General features: G+C 45.7%; 1 protein-coding gene across 5 annotated transcripts in view; it reads right to left on the reverse strand.

Annotated features, from left to right (window-relative positions):
• The window catches only part of Myt1 (myelin transcription factor 1), a 58,899-nt gene extending 37,414 nt beyond the window's left edge, over positions 1 to 21,485 (reverse strand). Inside the window, exons 1-2 of one of the 5 annotated variants that reach the window (XM_063247966.1) lie at positions 21,140 to 21,485; positions 3,427 to 3,527 (exon numbers count right to left, since the gene is read on the reverse strand). The gene's annotated coding sequence lies outside the window, so the exon portion shown is untranslated. Of the gene's footprint in view, positions 1 to 3,426; positions 3,528 to 20,237; positions 20,383 to 20,676; positions 21,034 to 21,139 lie in introns of those variants that run through there. The other 4 variants (XM_023561944.2, XM_003462780.5, XM_063247963.1 and 1 more) reach the window with 4 other exon arrangements.
• Positions 21,486 to 23,006: the final 1,521 nt, after the last annotated feature.

Consider the following 23,006-nt stretch of genomic DNA (forward strand, 5'->3'; position numbering starts at 1 on the left):
TCAAGCTTCTGCTATCCTTCCTCTCTCTGTCTCTCTGTCTCGTTTCTCTCTCTTTCTCTGCTACCATCTCTATCTCAGATGATTTCATTCCTTCATAGGTATGAGATCATCTCCTGTAGAAGTGATTGTCTCTCCTGCAGAAAGATGCCCAATACCCATCAGTGGGATGGGTAGAGGGAGAAATAGATGGGTCAATGCAGGAGTGAGTGGGGACAGACATAACTGTCTCTGAAATTCTAACAATGGAAGATGGAACAGACAGAAGGGGCTGAGCAGAGACAGCACAACAGCTTGAAATGGGGGCTCTGAGCCTGCTGGCCCCACAGGGTCATTCATTCTAGCCCTGGAGGAGTGACATGGTAGTTTTCTATTTTCTTTAAAATGTGATCCAACAACCAGCAATCCAGAAAAATTAAAGTGGACTTAGAATTTTTTAAATCCATAAGCTTATGCGGATTACAGGGGACCACAGAAGGGTTGAGCCTCTTGTACTATGCTTTTCCTCCCTGAGGGGGGCGGGCGGTGAGGACCATGGGCAGCCCATCCCCAGAAGGAAGCGAGAAAGAAGCCATGGAAGACAAGAAGCAGAAGGGAACTAGCCATCCTCTACCCTGTTGGCCTGGCAGCACCTCACCCACCTGTAGAGGGGAGAAGAAGCACAAGGTTTATTTTGGTTTTTTCCTTTCCTTGTGTGAAGTCAAGAGGGACATCAGCTCTGGTGTGTGTTTTTGTTTTTTTTGTTTTGTTTTGTTTTGTTTTTTGTTTTTTTATTTAAGAGGAAAAAGAGAAAAACACAAAACAAAACAAAGCAGTGTAAGGTTACACATAATACAGAACTACAAAAAAAAAACATAACAGTAAGAAATCACCTGTTAATAGATTACATGTTATCATCTTGGAAATAGTTGCTCAAATCACAGTATCAAAGAATACAAAGTAGACATTCAAACAGAGAGACTGCAAACAGCTGTGTTCAATGATCCAAAAACATTAATATAGTCAGCTATTTAACATCCCTAAACACACTTGCTGTTATATCCGTTAGAGCTCTTTTTTTTTTCCCTCCCTCTCTTTTTACAACAAAATTTACACATTTTGGATTTTATTACTCCTTAGTTCTTATTACTTTTTTGGGGAAGCTCTGGTGTTACTGCTGCAAATCTCTGAGAGTAGACAGTTCCTATCAACAGGGACAAGCTCCATTAAAGAGTTTGTGAGGAGTTTTTTAAGGCATTGTTCCCCTCCTCAAGCCTCCCAGGGGGGTACCTCACAGCTTCAACTCATTTGCTGCCCACTTGCACAAATTTAGAGTTTCCTTTTCTTTTGAGTATGAGCTCTAAACAAGGTCATCACACACAGTGATGCAAAGATCTGCTCCCTCAGAAGCCCAGTGTACATCCTGCTTTCCATTTTCTGGATTATTGAGACCAAACCACATGGCTATTCCCCTGGGAGCCATCTCAGCATCTCTTGGTTCCATTTATGGCAGTTCTGTTCCATCTGCGGGCATCCCATTGTGCATCTGAACTTCTCCTGACATTCCACCCCTTGTGCAACTTTCTTGCAGCTGAGTAGACCAGCCCCTTTTTGGATGTAGAAAGGACTTCCCTATCAGGCATTATTTAATATACGTGTTGAGGAAGGGCCTCCTTATAGCTGTAAGCATGGGCTCCTAACTCACTCCAATCCTCAGAGTAATCATATCTAAACTAAACAGTTAAACACTCTACCAGAAGGGGCCAGGGAGTTAGCTCACTGGCACAAGCGCCTGCCCAGCAAGCACAAGGTCATGAGTTTGAGTCCCAGTACAAAAAAAAAGCACTGAAACTCTGCCACAGGTGAAATTTCTCCACACCCAGGGTAGAACCCAACAACACAAAGTGAGGTGGGTCAGACAGGCCACAGCGAGGGTGTTATCTTCCTACCTGTAGGTGCATCCATCTAGTTATTATCACTGGAGGCTGCCCCTGGGGCAGAGGAAGGGATGCAGCTGATTATCTCCTCAGTTCCATAACTTTAGGTATCCGCTATTATATTTGGGCCCAAATGCTTCATTCCACAGATCAAGAAGGGGTTTAGGAGGTCACCATCAATGTTTGTACTTCCTCAAACACACCACTTCCCACTTTGTCTGACAGTCCCTTCCAACAGGAGCTAAGCTGTCCACATTCTTGGTGCTGAATTCAAAGCCAGGCTGTGGCCATATCCTGCACAGGCCTGGATTGCTGTGCTTCCTACCCACAATAGCTCCTCCTCCTCTATATCTTAGGCCCTCATGCTCTGTGCTGTCCTTCTTGGGACAGCCTTCTCAGGGGCTGTCCTTCTCAGACCTCCTTTAGCAGGTGATATACTACCTGTGATACCCTCATTCCTGAGCAACCAGCCGTCTCACATCCTCCTCTGCCCCTGACCCAAGCCATGTCTTAGCTTTCCGTAAGAATGGTAACTCAGGCCCTAGCTTCCCAATACAGGGGCAAACAGCTCTCAGTGGAGCACTTAGGAAATGGCCTGTGCTGTCAGGAGGGCCTGAGTGTGGACCTAAGCTTATTCGTGTCATTTGCATTTGGACAGTCACCTGGAATCCATGCCACGTCCCAAGTAATCTGAGTGCCTCAGATTAGGGAACGGAAGGGGGAGGCAAAATTCTCCTACCTAACCCTGATTTTGTGCTGGACAATCATAGAAAACACTTCACCCAGAGCCCCTGGCCGAAAGTCAGATCACTTCATGGTCTTGCTCCAGTGTAGCTCAGGCTAAAGTAGGGTGAGAGGAGTGAGGCCAAAACTCTGTGATTAAGATAAAGAATAATTTAATACAATATTTTATAATATCAACAGTAATACTTTTAAATCTGTAATAAACAAAACGTCACAGTTCTAGGTCAAGTCAAGATCAGTATTCCTATGCCTGAAGCAACATCACAGAAGCAGGAGGAGTGGGGGTGCTTGGCAAGGCAGCCATGAAAGACTTCTAACATGCACCTTCCTTTCATCAGATTCAAAGTAAATATGTTGAGCTTTGACAATAAAGTTCAAGTACCCACAAATAAAGCTTCCACATCAAATTGGCTGTCCCCAACTTGGTGATCATGTTCTGGGTAGTAGCTGGAATAGAAAAGGATGACACATCCAGGAAGAGAGATCAGCATCTAACATCTGGGAAAGAGTGCTCTCATAACTGCTGTCCACCTCGACTGCCAGATTTGGGGTCACTAGGCCTTGGGGAGCTGGTTTTACCTAAAGCAGCTTAGTAGGAAGTTCTAGAATTAGAAGCTTGGCAACAGTAACAGTAGCCTTAAGGGAAGCCCTATATTTACCATTTACCCTTTGCCCAATCCAGACTCTAATGGTTACCATCCCCTCTGTGCTTCATGACTAGCAGTTGAGGAGAGGTTGGCACAGGAAGCCTGCAGGTTGGAGTCCTCACCTTGCCGTGTCTTCCCAGGAGGCGTCTTGAGGTCCTGTAGCTGCTGGTCTTGTCTCCAGGTGTCCACCTCTGGGTCAGCAGTTCACCCCGGAATTCATTTTCTGAAAGTTTAAAAAGATACAGAGAAAAAGAAGTCCTGATAAGAACCAAGCAGGCCATGAAAGAGAGACTTGAGATACTTTACACACCATTTGTATAACCCCCTCGCTTCTGAAATCCACTAGAAGGGTGGACAAGGTCCTGGCCTATGGCTGTTTCGGGGACAAGGGAAATTCCTCTCTGCCTCGGGAGCCTCTCAGGTCCTCTTCACCATCATCCCAGCTCTGGTAGCTACTTTAAGGAACACATGTCAGATGAGTATGGATATGCATGAACATAACAGTTTCAAGCATGATGTGGATGAAAACCAGGTAAGACCCACTTGAAGACAGCCTAGCATTAAGCTCTCCTACATTGAAGATTAGCTAATTAGTGAGTAATTACTCAGTTACAACTAAACCCCTCACTGCTCCCAAAAGCATCTGCAATCCAGACCCATTTCAAAAAAAGAGAACAAGAAAAAACACATTGCTTTGCTCTACTTCTTGGTAGGCCATCGATCAAAGAAAGTGAGATCCACCCATGGCCTTGAGTCAGCTCTGGCAACTCTGTGTAGCTCAGGCTAGAGCCTTCACCTGTTTTCAGAGTCTTTTCTCTCCCTCTATTCTGTTTCTTTCAGGGCAATGCCTCCCATTAATATTTAATTCCTCACATAAATTCACACGTCTAAATAAAGACTGAATGCATCAACTGGACATGACAAAGAAATGCATTGTGTACCTATTCCCTGCACATCACTCCCTGTTTCCATGGCAACCTGCTTTCTACAACTGCAGTTTCAGACGAAGGTCATTAGTAACCAACAATAAAAATAGGAAATGAATATTCCTACATTTTGCTCTCCACTTTTCCTTGGAAGTGAGTTTGGATACTGCTGCAAGCCAAGTCAGACACACTGTTGTCATAAACATCATCTTTCTTCCCCCACCCAGGTGTCCGATATACTTCCCTAAATGCTGTTTTTGTCTAGAATTCTCCCACTACTGGCCTTGGGTACCCTTCAAACAACAAAAAATCTTCTTAGTTCCTGGAAATGATTTTATCCCATTAAAGGGCCTTAGATTTCCTTTGGGAGCCTAGACACAGAGGACAGTAGTTTGGGTATCAAGCAGATAATATAACACAAGGTGTTCAAAGAAATGATAAACCCACCAAGACTTTATGTACTGCTAGCCCCAACTAAGGGCCTTCCCTATCTGAGCTGTCAGTCAACCACAAGGCCTGGCTGAGGACAGGCTTTGACCGAAGGTCAAAGGATTACTTTGACTAGTGAGGAATGGCTACTAATGAGGAATGGCTACCCCAATGTCCGAATCCCCAGGTTGCCATCTGGAATATAAGATTGGCAGTCATCAATCTGCACCAGTGTGAGGTGCCTCTAAGTGAAACCGAGCCTACGCCACAGATAGGTAGGTCCTCAAACCTGTGGCAGAGACAGGACATCCAAAACACAAAAGTCACAGGGTAGATGCCACCAAGAGTGTAAGGGATCTAAGAAAAAGACCCTGCCCAAGGGAGACAAGGCCAGTTAACTTTACTCTGCTGGGGACAGAGGGAGGAAGAACAGAGTCGGAAAAGTTCAGATGTGAATAAAACAATAAACATATTATCTGCCGTCACCAGGTGTGCATAACACTCTGGATCTGGGGTTGAAGAGTTCTCTATGGATCTCCTCCACTGTGACAGTGAGAGCTAGAGAACTGCCGGGCTCAACAGTACGTGAGCCTCCCCTTATGAGCATCCATCAGGGAGAAGAGAAGTTGTAAACACCTGTGCACTGCCTAGATTGCACGGTTTAAGTGAAATTTCTTGTAGCAGGGAATGTACAAGGCATGGCTTGTTGACAGCTAGAGCGAAGGATCTAAGGGCACTCCAGAAGATCTCTGAATCTTCTGCTCCAACTCTCTCCAGCCTCTTAGAGCCCTGGCAAATGGGAACTGCCTAAGTGCTTGATGGGAGGTAACCAGGTCACTTCAGCTTTTCCTCTAGCCTTGTGTAATTCTCTATCACCCATGTTCCTTGTGCTCCTGTTACTAGGTCAGCCTGACTCCACATCTACTCAGCAAAGCACCAAGACCTTAAGATCATTTACTCCTTCAGGGGGCATTTCCTGTCTCCTAGTGGCTGCAAAGCCAGTGCACATTCCCCAAGCAAGGGCTTCTGAACCACACCCCTATGCTGTATAGCATGCAGTTAGTCAAAGTACAGATTCTAAATTTCACAACTTCATGACATGATTCTGCTTGCTTTTTCCAGGGAATTTCTTGGCAACAACTGAAAAAGTCACTGCTAGGAGCCTATTAAAGTACATAGTTCACCTTTGGCCCTTGTGGCCCCCACTGGGACCTATACGCGGCCAAGTCCTCCCCTGGCTCTACCCTAGACAAGACCTTCCTTTCTGATGCTCTACAAACCTGTGTCCCTGACAACACACTAAGCCACAGGTACCACAATGAGCAGGACTCACCAGTCAAAAGGCAAGAACCACAGAGCCACACGCAGGAGCCATGCATCCCACTCCTAGAGGCTGTCTTGCTTCTCAGTCCCCCAGTGTTACAGCCAAGGTGTCCCACTGCTCATGCAGACCCACTCTGTGGGTCACCCAGCCCCTCTAAAACTTTAACTTCATCCAAAGTGAGGAAACTATTTGGAGAAAGGGAAGAGCCCTCATTGAGGCACATGGCTCCCGCTGCTCTTGGCTCCACACCACATTTCTCACCTGGAATTTGGCTGCAGGGTGTTAGGGTAGGAGGGACCAGTCCTCCTCTGGGGTTCTGGATTCTCTGGGGAGTTCATCTGAATCCTGTTCACTGAAATGCAGGGCCCTTGTATCCCAAGCATATCTCAGATAACAAGCCATTCAGCAGCAATCCCTTAGGCCAGGATGGCCTCACTGGTCGTGAGTCCTATTTGGGGACTTTGAGCCCTGCCTGCTGAACTTGGCACTAGTGTCTGTCCTCACAGGGACCACAGATTCAGTGTTTGGGGGCTGCAGTGGGCAAGCAAGCTGAGCAAAGCAACTAGGACTGCTCAATCTGGCCACAGGGAATGGACTCGTCCTCAAATGGGCCAGAGACTTCCAGAACTGAGCCACAGCCTACCTGTCACCCTGCTAATGGGGTCTGCTTCCTGGAACCCAGTCACCCTCCAGGCACTAGAGTCAACATTCCCAGGAAGAGCATACAAAAACACTGGTTCGGGTGGTCCCTAGCAGTACTGCTGACCCAACTCATCATGTCTTTGACAGGGCTATGACACCAGCCTGATAGAGGAGCTGTCCTCTCTGTGACTTCCTCAGTTATCTTCATTCTGGTCAGTCCAGCCTGCTAGGGGACTATCTTTGTGCCCCGTCTGGGAGACCGTGGTGATAGGCACTGACCCTGCTCCAACACCAGCAGAGTCCCACCACTGGCAAATACTTCCATTCCCAGAATAAGAATGAAGAGCAGAAGAGATAAGCCCGAGGCCAGGCACTGAGTATAGAAATTCAAATACTTTCAGTCTTCAACACATTTTGCAAAGTTGTAGGACTCACACTTCCCAGTTTCAAAATTTACCACAAAATCGTAATAATCAAAACAATTTGGTACTGGCATAGGATGGACATACAGGTAATCAGGAGAGAATTAAGAGTCCAAAATAATCAGTTCTATTATAGTCAATTGATTTTCAGCAAAGATACTAAGATAATTTAATGGGAAAAATATGCTTTTAACAAATGTCCTAGGACAAATGGACAACCAAAAAAATTAATTCACTGTGGACCACAGATCAAAATGTAAAGCCTACAACCCTCAGGAAGCTTAGAAGGTCTAGAGATGATGCTCAGTGGAAGAGCTCTCGTGTAGCATGCTTAAGGCCCTATATTTGTCCCCAGCACCATAAATAAATGAACAAATGAAAGAAAGAAAACACAAGAATAAGCCTTTCTGATTTGGAGTTAGATAGTTGTTTCTTAGACATGACACCACAACACAAGACATGTAAGAAAAAAATTGATATATACTAGACTTTATCAAAGTTTAAAACCTTTATACTTCAATATCAGTAAGGTGAAAAGAAAAGCCACAAACTGAGAAACCACACCTATGACACCGAGGCACAGATTTCTCCTTTCCACAGAAGACATTCTCACAAATGTCTGTTGACTTTCAACAATGGCACTCTGACAGTTTAATGGGGAAGAACAGTCTTTTCAATGTGCTAGAACAAATGTGCTGAGAGAAATGAACAGCCAAAAGGAACTGGGCCCCTCTCACATCACACAAATGTCAACTGTAGTCTCGACTTCCTTGCTCATGAAAGGCTGGGTCGGGGGTCTCTGTGGCAATGAGGGATGAGCCATGGAGGGCTGATGAGGCTTCAGAAACCCACCTTCACCCAGGGCAATTACAGCTGCATTCAGCCAACACAGAGACAGCTGCTTCTGGGAACACAAAAACATACCTGCCTCTCGGTTGGGCCGCATCTGAATGGTCAATAGGATAGGCCAAGTGTTAACCTGAAGCGGGCCAAGGATTACCACAACCCCACAAGCCAGCAGGGTCCGGTCATACCCGCCTGTGGGGTTCCACTGCCCCGGAGAGGCCAGGCATCTTCAGCTTTCATTATTACTTATGCAGAGTGAAATTAAAAGACTGAGCACCAGAGTTGAATATAAAACTACATTTTTCCACTTCAAAGGAAAAAAAAATTCCTAGCTTTCATCTCAATTCCTTCTCTTTTCTTTCTTGCTGTTGCCCAGGTTTATAGAAAGGAAACATAAGAATGAAAAGCCAGTGGAAAGACCCACAAAGCCAGCAACAGTTGCAGCAGACTTGAGGGGTACCGCAGTCGAGAATTCCTCTGTGAACTCAGAGAACATCTGACACACAGGCCTCTGAGGTCCAGGCTCCAGAAAGGCAAAGCTTTCAAGGACACACAGACCCACACCCGTCCCCCACTTGCCCAGGGGGAAGCCAGGTCTAGAACTCGTTGGAGTTCAACTTGAGGCCCTGCCCTGACCACTAAAGAGTGAAGACATTTGCAGGAGCTCCTCCCACTGCCCATGTAGACCATGGCTACAGCAAGGACAAAGAGGGCCACAGAAGCTGGACACAAACTGTCCAAGACAGAATAGATGAAGCAGTCTAGGAAGAGACAGACATTGTTTGGGAAGGCTTAACACCACCATGATGTCTCACTCCCAACCTAGAAATAAATTATAAAACCAAAATGAAAAATCCAATAATGCCAGGGATTTAGCTCAGTGGTGTAAGCGCCTGCTTAGTAAGCGCAAGGTCATAAATTCAATCCCCAGTACTAAAAAAAATTTTTTTAATTTAATTTTAAAATCTAATAGAAAAGATGAGGAAGAAAAGCAAATTGAGATCTAATATCTGACCTAGGAGCACCAGAAACAGAGAACAAGAAAAGTGGGAGAATGCAGAACAAACTAAATAACTAAACTAATTTCCTACAACTAAACAAAATTTTATTTTTATTACAAAAGACTCAGTGAATATCCAGCATAGGTATACTGTGGAGAATTTGGGAAAGGAGAGAGAAAGGACAATGTGGGAAGATAAAATGATCAAGATCTCCCAAAACAAATGTACAAATTTGGACTAGGGATTTAACTCAGTGGCGCATTGCCTATCTGGCAAGTGTGAGGTTCTGAGTTCAAATCTCAGTACCCACTCCAAAAAAAAAGAACAAATTCCCCAAACAAATAGAATTATTATGTATTACAAATATATACCAATAAAAAATTGTATTAAACAAAAATTTTAAAAAATAAAATACATGCCTAGCATAGTGAATAAAAAAAGATCCACATTCAACTCAGCCCAAAATTTTAAAGCATCAGGTACAAAAAAGGATATTAAACACCTCCAAAGGGGGAAAGGTCATGGACAAAACCTACATCCAGAACAGCACCGCACAACTCAGCAGCCCACACAGGCCTCCCAAACTAAGGGACTGATTTCTAGCTGCAGCATGTACTTGCTATTCCAGACATTAACATGGTAACCTAGGGGAATAATACAATAAAACACTTCCAGATACACCCTGCCTCAAAAACGGCTCACTGAGGGGCTGGGGGTTTAGCTCAGAGGCAGAAGCGCCTGCCTTGCAAGCAGGTGGTCATGAGTTCAATCCCTGGTACCGATAAAAATGAAAAAGACAAAAAAAAATTTTTTTAAGAAACTGCTCACTGATCCTCATAAGGGAGTGGGGAAGAGGACAATCATCTACAAGAGGAAAAAACACCTGTAGGTGAAAGAATTCTGACATGTGCCCCTTGATCCAACATTAGAACATTACAAATAAATAAGCCAGGTATGCTGGTCCACCAGTAATCTCAATACTCCGGGAGGCTTAGGCAGGAGGATCCCAAATTCAAGCCCAATCTGGGAAAATTAGAAGTCCCTGTCTCAAAATAAAATATATATAATATATATATATATATTTTTTTTTTTTAAATGAACCTGGGCATGGTGGCACAAGCCTATACTCCTAGCACTTGGGAGGCTGAGGCAGGTGAGTTGCAGGCCAGCCTAAGCTACATAATAAGTTCAAGCCTACCCTGAACTACACACCAATACCCTGTCTCAAAAAAGCAAACAAATTTTAAAAAAAAAGGAGTGGGGATGTAGTTTAAGAGTAAAGGCCTTGGCTGAATCCCTGGTATCATAATACATGCACACATACATATGTACATAAATGCACACAACATTCAGTGCTACAAAGCAAGCAACAGGTCATTGTGTTTAAAAGTTGGCACCAGCCCTGAGGCCAAAGAGGCCAACCATCCATCCCATTATGCTCCAAGGGTATCCTGCCCTACATACCATGAGCCCCCGTCCTGGGCAAACTGAATTGGTGAGTCTTCCTGTTGTCAGAGCCAGGTAAGGAGAAAAGTACACCCTGCCAAGCTGGCTTGCTGGGAGCAGGGGCTTGTGTCACAGAAGGCAGCTAGACAGTGAGCTGCAAGAAGGCCTGTTCAGGAGATGATCACCTAGGGCAGCACTTTTGTGGGGTGAGAAGAGCAGCTGTACAAGGAGGGGACAGATCAGGAAGCATCTATGTCAATGATGATAGAAGCCACGTTTCTCCAGGTAGGAGGAAAAGTGACCGAAAGCAGAACTCTGGAAGAACCCATAAGGACTGGAATCAGTGTGAATGCTTGATTTCAAGGTGCCTCAGTAAAAGGAAAATAAACACAGATGTAAATGCAGCACATGCATGCACGTGTGTGCACAGCGCTCCTCTTCTCCTCAGCCCCGGGTCACAGACTGCCCTCTGCTCTCTAGACTGAGGCTGCAGGCATGAGGCAGAGAGGGAGACACGTTGGCATGTGAGGAACACCCAGATCCCACAGACCACCAGGGATAATCTAAGAATCAAAGTAAAGCCAATAACTCTTTAGGTAAAATAAGAGGTCATGAGTCTAGAGGTGTCCTTAAATGTAAATAAACAGTTTGATAAGGAAAAGATTTCAAAGTACTCTCTCTCAAAGTACCTAGTGACTGCAAAAGGAAAAGAGGGACATTGCAGACACCTTGAGCTGGCCCATTTCACTCAGTGAAGTCATCTTGTCACCTGAGCGACAAGTAGTATCCCTAAACATCAGGCTTAGAGATACTATTAGCAGGGTTTTAGGGTGCTAGCTCCAGACTCAGCCACCAGTCCCAAAACATTAATCAAGCAGCCAAATAGAGATAAAGGAGCTTTAATCTGCATGGCCACGCTGGGAAGGACAAATACAGTGGCTCAAGATCTGTCTTCAAGGGTCTGACAGAAACTTTGTGGGTTTGTTTTGTTTTGTGTTTTGTGTTTTGTTTTTGTTTTTGAGACAGGGTCTTACTATGTAATTCAGGTTGACCTTGAACTCACTGTGTGTCCAGGCTGGCCTCAAACTCTCATCAACCCTCCAGCCTCAGCCTCCCACGTGCTGGAATTATAGGCATCCACCACCATACCCAGCTGAAACTTTGGGGGTTCTATGGAAAAGAGGGACAAAGGTAAGAGTTGGAGTTTGTGTAGCTCACAGAGGAAGGAGACAGGTAGTCTTGGGAAGCTGTGATCTGGTTGCTATCTGATTTTCCAAAGCAACCTTAGAGAAATCTTTATGGCTTCCCATGAGATGACACTCATGCTTAGAAGGGCAGCCTCAGTTCCATCAACGGATAATCATGCCCATGTCGAGGGGTCTCATCATAGAATAAGCTATCTGCAAGGCTCTGCGTTTCCTGAAATCTCTAAGTTTAGGGCAATGATTAGAGTCTTTTAGGCACTGCTCTAGGGAGTCTGGAACAGGACATTTGTGAAGACCTGCAATTCAATGTCCCTGTAAGTCTTGGAAAACACCTTAGTTACTCTTATCTTGGTGTAAATATAGGAATAATAAACCAGGTTCTAGGCAGATGCTCCTTCTGTGATTAACAGGCTTTCCTGGAGAGCTGAACAGGGATCTGACCCAAAGTTTAAGGTAATAAAGGAGACAAGCACAAAGGAAGATGAATACCCAGTTTCCTCTTACAGAAATTGGCCATTGGGCATCTGTAAGCCTCTAAGACCCTGTTATATGATGAACCTCACACTTGGGTGCTATGTAACCCAAATTCAATCACAGGCAACATCAAACAAATCCAAATTAAAGGACATTCTACAGAATAACTGATCGGTGTTCTTTAAAAATTCACAGTCATCGAAGACACAACCCTTCCTATGCTGGACTGACAAAGGTAAGACCCCAGGACCTGGCATAGCATGTGGTCTGAACTCATCTTTTGAAAGGTCTGAGAACGTGCAGGTGAAGGCACAAAAGGGCCCTCTTTGCAGGAAATATCCATCCTGGGCTCTGAGTAACAGTGTCTCAGTGGCATCATGCCCTCAAATGGTTCAGGAAAAACAGTTTTGTCCTGTACTTGAAATTGTTCCGCAGATTTGAGGTTGTTTAAAAAATAAGGATGGAAGTTTAGACATGGTGGTACATCCTGTAATCCCAGCATTTAGGAGAATGAGGCAGGAGGATCACTGCAAGTTCCAGGCCAGTCTATGCTATACAGTGAGTTCAAGGTCAGCCTGAACTACATAGTGAAACACTGTCTCAAAAAGACGAAAAAAAAAAAAAGTGGGGAAAGTTATTTAAGTAAGGAGTGTCCAGTGGAGACATCCATGAGTACAGATTAAAGCAGGGAAAGGCCTCCTCCTCCTCAGGACACCCCACACTCGTGACCTAAAACAATTCTTCCTGCCCTTACTTCCAACACACAGGCCCCATGCTTGGAATTTCTCTCTGGGATGACAGGCTTTGCCACTAAGGAAAGTCAGAGACCAGGCCCTGGAACGGTTGAACACCTTGAAAATCCCTATTAAAATCTTCCTGTACCCCAGCAGCAGGGTTCCCCTGGAGAACTGCAGTTGGTCCCCCACTTTACCCTACAGGGGTCTGGTAGCACCCCGCTACATCAGCTCCAGCCTTACGGCCCTTTCCTCCAGCCTTGCCTCCCTCCTGGAGGTAGTACGCAGTTACAGAAGGGGTGTTCATTCCTAGGTTTCTGGCAGCCCTCCCTGCTGAAACCGCTTTTGACTGGAAACACAAACAGGAACGGGGCGTGCGAGGAAAATGAGGGCACGTTCTGCTCTTTTTCTTTTCTTTCTTTTTTTTTTAAACTGGAATCCAGTGAGAAGTAGAATGAAGACTTGCTGAGTAGGGCCGACAGACCTGTTTTTGCTGAGTTTAGGTGAAAATGAGAGACGAGAAGGCGGGGGCAGGGGAAATCGGCAATATAGCTTTGCACATTTCTCTCATTATTTTGCTTCTAAATCAGCCTTGTTGGTACTTTCTGTATTGAATAAACGCCAAATGCAAGCCATGTCCCTTAATCTCTCCAACAGCAGCTCACTGCTGAGAAAATAATACAGATGTAATAATACAGATGTAATAATACAGATGTATTTCCATTTACATGCAAATAGTGACCTTTCACCCAGGCTGTCTCAAAGAAGTGTTTCCTTAAAAATGCAAATAGCACATTGCAGGCAGTTACTGTGGCTGGGTGTTTCTTATATTATTATCATTATTTCTTTTAACCTTCCCAGTGCTGTAAAAACAACAGCTAAACTGCTAGGCAGTAATAATGACTTTCCAAACCAAATCACAGGACTAGCTCTCCAGGCAGCCTGTCATCTAAGGCTGTCAGCGGGGGAGGAGGGTTTCTAGCCCCGGGTGGCACTGTCTCAAGAGTGACAGACAGCATCACACTGCATCTATCCCAGGGTCAACTAAGCAAGCAGAGCAGGCTCGTGGCCAGATCTCATCCCTACGAAGGTGCCTGGCTTCCTCACAGACCGAGTAAACCTGCTCCAAGCAGATGAAGACAGGATTTCCCTTCTGAAGATCCTATCTCCAACTTCCATTCTGATGGGTGTTCATGACACCAGGACACCCTTGGTGCCCTGAGGGGCAGGATGCACATTCACTCCACAGCAAAGAAATGGAGGGACCAACTCTAGAAATGTGGGCTCCCAAGAGCCTGCATAGGGCATCAACAAAGATACCGAAGAAGATACCAGGGGAAAAAACAGGCACAGCCACGTAAGCAGAGGCACTGGGTGAGAGTCCCTGCCTGCCCTGACCCAAACCCTGTACAAGCCCAGGAACAGTGTCTACACTGTCACCTGTACCCATCTGCTGCCACCCCCCAAGGCAGCCCTGGACCTGTGCTCAGGAAAGCAAGAGGATGCATGGTTGGCCAGGCTGACAAGCTGGCCTGCCTCACTGAACCACAACCAGAGACCAGATCAAAGTGATTTTCAGATTAGCCACACCTGGACTCCTTGTGTGTTAATCCTAGGGGAGCAATGCAGACAAGGTTCCCACTCAGTTCCCTTCAGCAGTGTAGGCAGGCAGATTTGACCCCACACCAAGAGGGCAAGGCCTGGAACTCCTTAGAGGACACACTGATACATCAGGAACTCTGCCCTACTGTTCTCACCAGTGAATGCAAACAACTTTCTTAGCCAGAACTGTCTAGTTTCTAATCCAGGAAGAAAGGAAATGGTCAATTCTTCCTTAAAAGCACACTTTATTTAGGCCTTGAGAATCCAACCAGGAAGCTATCTCAAAGTCCTTGTAGAATCTATCCCCCAACCTCATGTCCAGCTCAGAAAGAAAAGGGCCCAAGAGCCCCACAGGGAGGAAGGGAGATCTTGGGGCTCAGAGTACTGATAGGAATGGCTTGGAAACAATAACTCCATTTCTTTCTCTCATTTCTAGTCTGCTGATCCTAAAACCCTGCCCAAATTCCTGTTTGGGTAGAGAACAGCAAGTCCCAGGTGGCTGCTCCCAGACCGTTTTGGCTGCAGCTTAAGCTTTCAGGCCCGGGTTGGGCCCGGGATGACAGTTCCTTCAGCAACAGCCTGCTGCTACTCCACAGGCCTAGAAACATTGGGCTTGCACAATGCTTATTTCCCAACCTGAATGCACAGTTCTCATACACAAAGAGCCCATGACAGATTTGGGTAGAAACACAAACACTTTAAGGATACTAGGGGCAGCCTGGCCTTGAATGACTGGACAGATCATGGCTGCTCAGCATGAAAGCCCAGCAGAGAGAATTGTACCAGGTCCTGAGACCATGCATTCTACACTGACACAAGCTCCCAAAGCCATCAGAGGATTCTGTAACAGGAATTCAAACTCTGACTCTATTCTAGTTCCTCTGGATGTTAGAAGTACAGGTTGCTTGCTGATCAAGCACAAAAGCCCATGTCCTGGGAGAAAAGGAAGACCAAGACCCAGAAGCAAGTTCTAAACAACAGGTTCATGACCTACTGCAGCTTCCTACAAAACCTTGCTAGATGCGATTAGATTAACAAATTCACTTTTCTTTTCCCTTTGGATAAATGTACCTAAGGAGCAGAATCCTCACTTAGCACTAGAAAAGCAAACTGATAGCTCTTAACATTTCTTAAAAATTGGGAAGATGCCTTATCTCTGTGTTGCAGTGGGGGAAAACCCCACAGCTAACCTGATAGAAGCAGCAATGAGATCTTAAGAGATGATTGTAGTTAGGCTGTGACCAACCAAGTTAAGGGACAGGTTGTGGTCTCATGAAAATAAAATGAAGTACCACAAAAATCCAGGCTATCTGCTTCCTCCAAAAAATTTTAAATATCAACAAATAGTCAATGTTTTATGTGGGTGGGTACTGTCTCTAGTGACTTCAATGGTCTGCTTCAGGAAGCAGCAGATGGCAAGAAATCCTAAACTGGAAATTCCTAGGCTGAATGTGGATGTATGACCCCCAATTCCTCCTACCTCAAAGCCACACACTAAGGCTCCTGTGCCAGGAAGGCCCGCAAGGAGGTGCCCTCAAGGAGGTGGTGGTCAGGCTCTTCAAGAGGCAAGCAAGGAACCCTCTCAGGTCTGCGACATGATAGCAGAGTCAATGCGTGAGAGTAACAGGTCAGTGACCCAGGAACTCATCATGGCATCCGTACTAAGAGTACTAGAAAGAGAAACTAAAATCCAGTGGCAGGAGATGACAGGAAATGGGATCTTGAGAATAACCTAGTTTGGGATGGAGAATAAGGACAGGACAGGCAGACCAAGAATGTGTCTACATAGTGAAAAGATTCAAGAAGCATGGTGAGAGCTGGGCTGCAGGTTCCAGGGTCCTCCAAGGCTAATACCTCAAGACTGCTAGATGGGGCTGAGTACAGCCTTAAGAGGCATCTCCTCAAGAAGAGTTCTCAAACCTGCTCATAGCTAATCTGGGTCTATGGGTCCTCCCACAGGGCACAATATTTAAAAACAATATCAAACATGCCTCTTTACTCCTTACAACCTAGGCCATATTTTTATACCATGTGATGGCTCCATTCACTGAAAATATTGAATACTGCAAGCCTTTCTGATTTCTTAAGTCCCTGACTATTCCTAAATAAAAGTTTGGTCAGGATAGAATTGTAAGAAACTGCTCAATTCCATGTGCAAAGTGATGGTGCATCAGTCAATTATTCAGATAGCAATTTGGGCACTGAGCAAACCATTTTGAACCACCCAAGATAGAATCCCTAGGATGATGGACGCCCTCCTTGTCCCCAGGCACCTTCATCATAGACAAAGCTATAAGCCTAGTAAAGAGCAGGCAGCACTTCAGTTGAGAACTACTTGGGCTACCCACAGAAGGCAACTGAGAGGCCCACTTACTTTCAGAATTCAACAGCTCCACAGGTGAAGACCCAAATGCTTTGGCAAGTCAAGTCATCAGGATGCACATTAGGGATACACCCTGGAGGACCTCAGAGCTATATGTCCCTCCTTGTGAGGTTCCCCAAAACAACCTGAAATGCTGTCAGTTTGAGGTTTAAGAGAACCAGAGGAAAAAAAAGAGAGAGAACCAGAGACCCTCGAGGAGTTTCCTAACTAGTCTCTGGGGGTGTCACAAAGCGTGCAAGCTCCTGCCCCCATAGAGAAAACCCGGGTCCCTCTCACTCTAGGCAGAGGAATGAGCAGGTTAGACTTGTGTACCTCAGGTATATTGTGGGTCCTGGACTTTAGGCTCAGGTGAGAAAAGCAGGCACTGCCCCAACACCACCCTGTGCTCCCTAATGTGTGGGGCCTGCCTGAGACCTCAGACTAACACTGAACACAATGTTAAACAAGACCAAGAAGTGCAATCAGGCGCAAGTGTGAGGCTCCTCCCTTCGCCTATGCCTGTGCTCTCCCACATTTCCTGGCAACCTTATCCCTACTCTGCAATACAGGTGCAGGCCAGGCTGCTCACCATGCACACCAGCCCTCCTGGCATAGGCCATGCTCCCAGCCACAGTTCCTCATAAGTTCAAGGGACCATGATCATGTCCAAACTACAGCAAGCAACCCAGCAGCTGCCTGAGCACAAACGTATGCTCCCAAAGGCAGGTGCTAGGCAGAGACCCATCGCACTGCAGGATGAGGGGCAGTCATACATCCAGATAGCCACAACGGCGTCTGTCAACTTCCCCCTTCCCAAGGGCAAGACTAATCATAGCAAGGCAGATAAAATGTCCTCTGAATCATTTTCATTCTGCTTAAAATAGCATTGCATTTTTCAAAGTGCAAATTTAAAAATTAGAAAGAGATGAATGATGGGTAAAACTTTTCACAAAAAAAGCACACGTGGTCTTAACAGCATTAACAGAGAGGAACAGGACTCAGAGCTGTATCTGCTGAGTCCCAGCAACACTAAAGGCAAAAAGGAAAGTGACTTCAAACTGTACTTTCTGTTCACAAGTGTTTATTAATCTATTGTTTGTAAAGCAGGCTCAGTGGAAGCTGAGATCAAAAATGTTTGAATACAGGTGAAAATGTCCCTTGTTCACTTTTGATTTTAATTCCTAAAGTGACATTTGGGGAAATTCAGCATCTAGGACAACAGAAAATATGCTGAGAACTTCAAGAGGCCATGAAGGTGCCTTCTGCCTGAGGCCAGACATGCTCTGGACTGGACAGTGGACACCTGCAAGCTCTCGGGTCTTCTTAAAGCAGAAAGCTTGCAGGGACAGCACCAGTAGCAGCTGCTCTTGCTCCTTCTGGGAAACAGCACTTTTTTTTTTTTTTAATCGGTATGGGGGATTGAACTCACAACCTCGCACTTGCAAGGCAGGCGCTTATGCGGCTGAGCTAAATCCCCAGCCCAGGAAACAGCACTTTTGATCTAGCTAACCTTCTAATGATGCTGCTTCTCAAAGGCCATTTTCCTGTGAGCTCACTCTACAAAATTCCATTGAAACTACATCCGTGGAGAACTAACTTCTGGTTTATTCATGAATGAGTCCACAAGAAGAGAGCAGAGTGGTACCTCCAAAAGGAGAAGCTTGAGAAGCTGATGGGAAGGAGCAGAAGGAAGACGCCCTCCCCAACTTGCCACAGGAGCGGAGCCAACAGAAATGGGCTCTCAACTGATTTTCCAGGGTCACAATATCAAGCACATTCCTACGATGCCTGACTGATTTGCAAGTTTGGCTGGCTGACAAGGGCCTGGCCTGCCCACATATCAGCTGACAGCCATCAGCCCAGCACACTTCACTGCCCCCCTCAGGTCTGCCAGCCAGACCAGCTCCCTGTCTCCCCATTCATCCCAGGTCCAGTGCTGACCAAGATGTTCTGGTTACTTGTGGGCCCACTCTCACATCCAACACAGGTCAAGCCAAGCCCTGTTCACCTTTTTCCAGAGTGGGTGTACTGAAGGGCTCAGTCCCCACCAGCCTGCCCAGCACCAGCAAGCAGCTGTTGGGGGCCCACGAAGTCTCTGACACTTTGTCAGTTTGCAGACCCCTCATCTACCTAGTTCATCCCATGCTGGCCAGGGAAGCAGCATGTCAAATGGTCCAGCCATCTCAAGCACAAGCAACACCAGGAAGGTGATCACCTGGCTCTCTACCCCTATTCCACTTACTCATACATACTATCATCCATATCATCATCTTCACATTAGTGACCCCAACCAGTGAAGGACTGGAGGCCCAGAAAGTAGGAGGAGGAGGTCGTGGTAGCACCAAGGAGAGCACTTTCCACAGCCAAGGACAGGCCAAACTCCAGCCATATCTAGACTAACTCTGGGACAGACAAGATGTAAGTCAGCTGCCTGGAGTGTTCAGCACGCTTTCCCATGCCAGCACCCCCTTCTGCCATCCCCTTCTCACTCAGGACTATCAAGAAGAGGCTGCCCAACCCCAGCACACAGCAATGTTGCAGTCCCAAGACTAAAGAATCTCCTTAGAGTGGGCTCTCCAGGCTCAGCACTAGCAGCATTAAGGGCAGGGAGTCAGAGCAAACATTTGAGGCTTCCTCCAAAAATGTGGGCCACACTGGGAGCTACACTTTAGACAGCAGCCTCCTGTCCTAAGGAAGCAACCTGGTTCACACTGGACTCTATGGTCCAAGAGGCACAGGAAAGACCATTTAGGATAAAAAGGCCTCTATCTCCAACTCTTGTGGTCTCTGTTCAACCACTTGGGACAGCAAATATTCCTGTGAGATCTAGCACTTTCCAGGTGGAACCCTCTGGGGGCCTCAGCCTCTGGTCCATGGGACAGAAGAGTTCATGAAACTGCCTCCTTCTCCTGGAAAATAAAACAAACTGTCTCTGAGCACTGTCCCAGCCTCCTCTGCACAAGGAGCATACCCACGGGGCCGCACAGGTCCTGCCTCCATTGGCAGAGTATCTCAGCCAGACACCACAAGACCGCAATCCCTGCTCTCTACTCTTTTGTTTACCATTAATTAATGGGGCCATATGGAAGGAGGTGATAATCACAGTCAAGGACCAATGGAAGGGGAGTCCTGGCGGCATGGAGCCTGAGGCTGAGAGAAGCTTCGTCCAGCCAGCCCCAGCCAGAGTGAGGACCCTGCACCCTGACTTCCTGGCACCTCCTAGGAGCAGAGGGTGCCCTTCAGCAAGAGCTCAGTGCTTCCTCACTCCCTTCACAATTGTCCCTGCAACCTCCTGTCTTTTGTTCACTGGGCCACCAGTCTCAGAGACATCTTTAGGTTTCTCTATTAAAAAAAAAATTGGGGGCAAAATTTGTCATTCCTTTTCCCAAAAGGATAATTAAAATCATCATTGTCATCACTGTCATTACAGTGACACAGTCTGATGCCCCACGACCAAGCCACATGTAGCCACTGACCTACCTCTCAGATGTTTTGTTTCAGAGATTAAACATCAACTTACTACCCAATGATGTTCACTGACTCCAAGGTGAGGCTGACAAGGAAAGCCTTGGTGACTCAGAAGAAACCAGCAGTGAGCACCCAACTCCACACAGAAAACCTTCAAGGGCTTGTTTATTTCCCTGCTGTATGAAGAACAAAATTTGATGGATAAAACACAGTCCACATCCCCAGAATATGCTACCTGATTGGAAACGACATTACAGGGCTCAAAGCTAAAATTGACTTCCAAGTCTTAAATGTGTAAATTCAGTTACACTGACGCCACAGCCACAATTCCCCAACTATTCCCCAACCATTCCATAAGGAACTAAGAGCCACTAACATTTCATTTCGTACATCAGTCTCACAGGCAAACACACCCTGGATATCACTCTGGAAGTTTGGAAGTATGTGACATACAAAGGCAAAGGTGCTCCTGGGAACATCTTGCTCAGTACCTCAGGGGTCCCACGTGAGATATTTGAGTACCGGGTCCCTGCTTCAGAGAGGTCTTCTGCTTAAAAGACAAGCATCCTTCCCAGAAAGAGAGCTGCTGAGTCCAATGGCCCAAACACAGAAGAAGAATTCTGTGTTCCTCCTCCAGAATTGCACATAAAGTTTCCTTTCTTTATCCACAGCATCCCCTTCCTTTCTATCTGACGCACGACATGTCCACAAGAATCTCAGAGATGCAGGAGGGGCAGAGAAAGAGGAGGAACACAGAGACGAGCAGACTGGAAAGAGAAGAAAGCCTCATCCTTTAGAACAGTTTAAAAAGCCATACCCTGACCTGCTTTTCCTGCAGAAAGCCTCCTTCTTAGAAATCAACTCTGCTCTCGCCCTCCCCCATCTCTGTCCAAGGGGAAAAGCCAAGCACTGGGTGTCTGCCTTTGTCAGCAAAAGAACATAACATTGACTTACCTTTCCTCACAGCTATTGTCTGTCCTCTTTCAAAATGACATCACGGAAAGCAATCATGAAATTTACATGGGGGGGTGCAGGGTGGACTGGGGGAGGGGAAGGCAGCTGCCTCCCTCACAGCGGTCACATGTGGGGAAGCCTGTGTGCGGGTTTCAATTAAATATCTTCTCCCCTCTGTGTGCGAACTCCTAAGCCAGCTAAAGGCGATGTCTCATTTACTTAATGACCGCTCTCATTAGCAGCGGTGGCACGGGCTGGCGGAGGAGCCTCCTTTGTAAATACGCTACCCATGAACCCTTGGGGCTCCAATATATCTGTTTACTCTCTGAGGTGAAATAAATTTACAGTATAGCATCAGAAAGATGGATCTGCCAAACTGGGGGTGAGAGGTGTCCTAGCCCAGTAGAATTCCTGTCCACTGCTCCAAGCCACACCAATAGAAGGTGCCTACATCTGCCCACACTGACCCATAATCAATATGCAGCATGATTGGGGTTTTTTTAATTGCAAAACACACAAAAGGGCAGAGAGTATTACAACCATCATGCTCATCCCCCTCTGCTTTCTCTGCCAGTGGTTCAGTCCAATAATTCCTAATAGCAACGACCGGAATGACAGATGCCCTGGGTTAGCATGGCTCCAGCGAAAGTGCTTTACAATATTTATTGGTGGTTAGGAATATGACCTCCCATCATAAAAAACAGGCTGCAGAATTTATTACTCAAACAAACCAGGAGGATTACATATGGGTTCATCTGCATATTCAAGTACTGGGAATTTGAATAGATCTTTTTTTGAGTTCATAAAAGGTACTTAAAGCCACAGATCAAAAAAGTAAAGTTATACACACAAAGAACATACCAGAAAATGATATTTTTGTTTTCAAACTCTTCTTTTTTGTTTAAATGTTTTAAACACAAGCCCCTTCTAAAAAGAACTTGGAGCAACAGTATTCCACCTCTAAAAAATGATAAATTCATTCCAACTTCTCAAGTTTTGTGTCTTGACTTTCTCTAAACCAGATGCAATGAGCTGTACAGTAAACACTGAGAAGAGACATGAATAACAGGAGAAGCGGCTGTAGCACTCACCCCAGTCGCACTCTCCAGTCTGTACACAGCCTACCTATCTACTTCCTCATCTGCCTATTTGTGGGATTTTTTTGCATGTCAGGGATGAAAGTAGGAATTTCCTCAGTGTGTATTACGGGTATACATTGCTTACCATTTTTCTATGTGCTTGTTTGGACCGCGAATTCTTTCTTACACTGATAAATCAGAATCAAGACATTGAAAACACATGGGTGAAAGCTGAAGTGTGACCCCTACAAAACACCCTCACCGCTGACCGCCAGAAGGTCATGTGGAGATTTCAGCAGAGAGCAAATATACTTTATGGTAAATTGTGCAGAAACACAACATCCTGCTTGATTAATACTAAAGGAGTTGGGCTGCAAAAGTATAAATGAGACAAAGTTAGAGCAGTTAGCTTTCTCCAAAGAGCGCAGGTTGTAAAAATTTTGGCCAAAGGCAGCTGAAACTCCTGTTCTACAAAGCAATTATTTTTATCATGCAGTTTGTGTTCTACACATCACACACAAACCAGTCACTTCATCCCAAAAACAAGTATGTTAGACTCATACATTAATCTGAACAAGTAGAATACAAAATACATGCAGGAAAATTATGCAGATGGAGGAAAAGGAAATAAATGAAGCCTGTAGTGGTCAAACTGAAGATGAAATATTAACTAGCCAAATGAGAACAGTTTGAGGCTTCTACAATGACTGCCTACCATTTTTCTATTCTTTAAAGAACTCATATCCATTAGCATAAAAGGACACATTCAGCTGAGAGCAATCCTGAAA

This window comes from Cavia porcellus, unplaced genomic scaffold (genome assembly GCF_034190915.1).
Source record: "Cavia porcellus strain 051 isolate PalLab524CR breed Dunkin Hartley unplaced genomic scaffold, mCavPor4.1 scaffold_5, whole genome shotgun sequence".
In the NCBI taxonomy this organism is placed as follows: domain Eukaryota; kingdom Metazoa; phylum Chordata; class Mammalia; order Rodentia; family Caviidae; genus Cavia; species Cavia porcellus.